Raw genomic sequence first — 4,506 nt, forward strand, 5'->3', positions numbered from 1 at the left:
CTGATGGTATTCCAATTATAGTACTCAAAAAACTTCAACCTGAACTAGCGCCCATACTTACAAAACTGTTTAAACGTTGTCTTAAGGAGAATAGTTTCCCATCTCCCTGGAAAATCTCATCAGTATGCCCTGTATTTAAGAATTCAGGTGATCGCTCATCCCCCTCTCAGTACAGGCCAATAAGTCTCCTGTGCGTCATGAGTAAGTTGCTAGAATCTGTGTTAAATACAGAAGTAATCAAACATCTCAACAAAAATAACCTTCTTAGTGACACTCAATATGGTTTCCGTTCTGCTAGATCTACAGCAGATGTCCTTACAGTTATATCGCATAGGATTAGCAAATCTCTCGACGGTGGCAATCTTTCTAGGGCAATTGCTCTTGACATATCTAAAGCCTTTGATAGGGTATGGCATAAAGGTTTACTTCATAAGATCGCTAGCTATGGTATAGCTGGAAAAGTCTTCTCAATTATTAAATCATTTCTTTCTGATAGGTTCATAAGAGTAGTAGTTGAGGGGCAAAAATCAGAAGCTCTCAGTATTAATGCCGGTGTCCCTCAGGGATCCATCCTGGGCCCAACTCTTTTCCTGATCTACATTAATGATCTTCCAAATCATATCCTTACATCATTTGTAGACATTTATGCTGACGACACTACCATTTATGGTACCACATCTAAGACAGTAAACGAGCAAGTACTCTCCAATTCTCTCTCCTCTGATCTTGAGCATGTAGTACAATGGGGAAAGGAGTGGCTGGTTACTTTTAATGTATCTAAAACCAAGCTTCTCTCTTTACATCATCAACATTTTAATCCACATTTGTCATCAATTGAAATGAATGGCTCTCGTCTTCAGGAGGCCTCAAGTTTTGACAAGCTTCTGGGCTTGACCATTACTCCTGATCTTAAATGGAACACGTATATCAAATCTGTTGCCAAGGCCGCTGGAAAAATGGTGGGATCTTTCTATCGATCCAGTAGATATCTCACTGCTGATGCTATTCTCTATCTATATAAGAGCCAGGTACGTCCAAGGATGGAATACTGTTGCCACATCTGGGCAGGAGCTGCTAGAAAGGACTTGTCCTGCCTTGATAGAGTTCAAAATAGACTTCGTAGCCTCGTAGGAGATGTCCTTTTCTCCTCCTTACAACCTCTATCTCACAGAAGAGATGTTGCGAGTTTGTCTCTGATGTATCGTTATTTTCATGGAAAGTGTTCAACTGAGCTTCAATCTATGGTCCCCCCTCGCCAAACTTTCACAAGAAACACTCGTCTAGCTGTAAACACTATCAATAATTTCCCCCACTCTTTATCTGTGCCTAAACCTAAACATAGATTCCATGAACAAAGCTTCTTTCTTAGAACTGCAGGCCTGTGGAATTGTCTTCCGTTTTCCTGCTTTCCGGCTGACTACAATATGGTTGTGTTCAAGTCTAAGGTAAATAAGTTCTTGATGAGCCGTTCCATATAAGTTATTAAATTTACCAAATTTTCATTACTAATGATTACTATATTGACCAACTTCTACTGTACACTCTTTAACCCTTATCCTTGAGTGGCCTCTGGGCCTTGATAATGTGGTGATGCCTTTGTAAAAAAAAAAAAAAAAAAAAAAATATTAATCAATAATTAGTAATTTTCTGGGTTTTTTTTCCTTTTGAGAATCAGTTATTTATTTGAAAATCAGTTGGTTAATGAACCCTTTATTTTATTCCTTGTTTAAACATTTAATTTATTTTATTGTCATTCTTTCCCCGGTTTCTCTCCTTCTTTTCTGTCTCTATCACTTTCTCTATCTCTCATAGTTAGGTATGTGTATATATTTTTACCTACATGATTCGCTTCTAAACTAATTAAATAATCATTATAAATTTTGGAAAAAAAAGCTTCTAGGTATAAGTAGTTCACGTGTGGGATGAATTTAGTTTGATGCAAAAATGAGGTGAAAATCCTTTGTGAAAATTCATATATATCCGATTTTTATGGAATTTTAACAATAGATATAAATTAATAGACATTCACTAAATTCCAGTTTCTTTCGTAATATTGGCACAATCTCCAAAATTCACATATTTCAAATTTGAATTGAATTTGATCTACAGTCAGACAAAATTAAGCAAAATTCCCTGAATTAGAATTTTTTAAAGACCCTTCACGCCTTAAATTTAGATATTTCCTAGAATCAAACTGATGTAAGAGATTTTTATCAAAATTAAAATAAGGATTCTAGATATAAGTTTTAGTATCACTATAATGTTTTAATCTTTGTAAGGGAACTTTAAAGTAGTGATAATGTTTGGAGACTTCTAGTGTGTATATATAAATATGTATATCTTGATCTTGACTATTATATAAAAGTCACTTTGTGTGTGTGTGTGTGACTGAGTTCCTTTCTGATAGGATCCAAAACGTTTGAGCCTATTTTTGCAAATTTCACACAAAGTTAATTTATATGTCTGGCAGTGTTCTTAGAAATTCGTCCGATTAGTATAAAAAATCGAAAAAATGCTATTTTAAAAATAGTATTTCTTTCTTTTTTCCTATATCATATTTTGATTGCAGAAATTCCCCTCTGTACCAAAGTACCGTTGGTTTGCAACAACAGATGCCACATACAAATTTATTATGTCTAAACTATTAGTCAGTATCTTTTGTAACTTTAGACTACCATTTCAGACACATTTAGTCATTATAATAAAATCTCAGATTACATCCTAGGATCGACATCATCACAATCACAACCATCTTTAAAAGAAGTACTTCCTATTTTTCCCTCTAATTAACAAGTCCTCATACTTCCTCCACTCATCACCAGGAGGAATTCTGCACTTTCGACAGATCTGGGGTTGCACCCTTACCAACGGGCTCCTACACTTATAGATATAGCCATATCTTTCCATTTCTAAATTCAAAAATAATAAATTCTCCCTTCTCACATTCTGTCAAATCTCATTCGCTGACAGCTGATAATTCATTCATTCCAAAATCTAAATCTTATTGCAAAAATGCTCAAGGTGCATGTGTGTGTATGTCTGTGTGATACAAATCAATATAATACTTGCGTCATCCACACTCAGCCATGGCAATATGTGGCCGGGCAGGTACAGCTAGTAGATAAATAAAAAAGAATTTCTACAGGCAATTATTTTAGGTTGCACTGACAAGGGATATAATAAAATTAAAAAAAATAATTTCTTTGTAGAAAAAAAGAACAGATTTGTTGATATCTGGAAATATAGCTCAGTGGCAGAGTATTCGACTACACATAGAATGATCCAGTTTTCAAGCTCAGTTATACCTTACCGTTTATTTTACTTTTTCTTATTAATGAATTAAATTTACCATAAAAGAAGAGGTACCATTTAAAATTTCCGCAAATCATGTCTTTGTTTGCATATTTTAAAACTAAATATTCATCAGAAATGAGTTTCCAGGGCATTCATTGTCAGCTGACGTGATATTGTAAACAAACACAGACGAAATTTGCATAATACGGCATAATCGCGTTGACACACCAGTTTTCATCAGATCACTGAAGTTAAGCAACATTGAGCCTGGTTAGTACAAGATGGGTGACCATTTGGGAATTCTAGGCGCTGTATGTGCTCTCTGCTTATCTCAGCATTGTTTCCAGTCGTCTTGTACACACACTTCACTTGCCACTGATATTTAGAATGTCGACTCAGGAGAGGTGTGGTTAGAGATTGCGCACCTCCTGCCACAAAATTGTGGGTATCCATAAACTGTTAAAGACTGAAGGAGCCCTTATATTATAGTCCACTAGGTAAATTATTCATCGCAATATATAATATTCAGTAGAGGATTGATTCTATAATAATACATATGCAATCTGCATAAGTTAAAATATCATGTTTAAGCGTATTGTATGACCGAGCAACGTTGGGCCTTTGGGGCAAGATCAAAGTGTAGTATCTGTTCTTTAGATGCTGCACTTCAATTTCTTGTTCTCTGTCAGTGGAGGAGAAGTCCTTCACGACCGAGACAATTTTTATTTCGTTCCTTTTCTCCACATAAAAAACAACCCTGGTGTCTAACTCTGTCTCGTGAGGAGACATTGTAAATAGGAACACTGGGCTCCAGTTAGTATATATATTTGAATTTAAAATGGAAAGAAATGAAAAAAGAAAATGCTCGATAATATTTTTTTTATTTTTATGGAGCATTTTCTTTCTTCATTTCCATTTTAAATTTGTTTTTTATCCTGTTTTATCATATATATATTTGTGGCTCAATTTGGTGTAATGGAAAATTCTAATAAAAAGAGAAAATGCATGTTTCTTATAATCTTAGTACAGCAATCCACTCCAAAAAGTAAAAAAAAAAAAAAAAGACGAAAATGAAAAAAAAAATGGTACTCTTGCAGAATTGGATCCTGATCCTCGGGATTACCGTCTATCATTGCTTGGGCTCGACCAACAATCAGTGGATAAAGCTGAACATAGCAAAAATGTTGAAATGCTAAATGTTTTTTTTTTTTG

General features: G+C 34.7%; 1 pseudogene; it reads left to right on the forward strand.

Moving 5' to 3' along the window:
* Nucleotides 1–3,495: 3,495 nt before the first annotated feature.
* Nucleotides 3,496–3,612, forward strand: LOC145278411 (5S ribosomal RNA; annotated as a pseudogene).
* The last annotated feature ends 894 nt before the right edge of the window (nucleotides 3,613–4,506 follow it).

This window comes from Euprymna scolopes, chromosome 6, assembly GCF_053919585.1.
Source record: "Euprymna scolopes isolate OS-2025 chromosome 6, ASM5391958v1, whole genome shotgun sequence".
NCBI lineage: Eukaryota > Metazoa > Mollusca > Cephalopoda > Sepiida > Sepiolidae > Euprymna > Euprymna scolopes.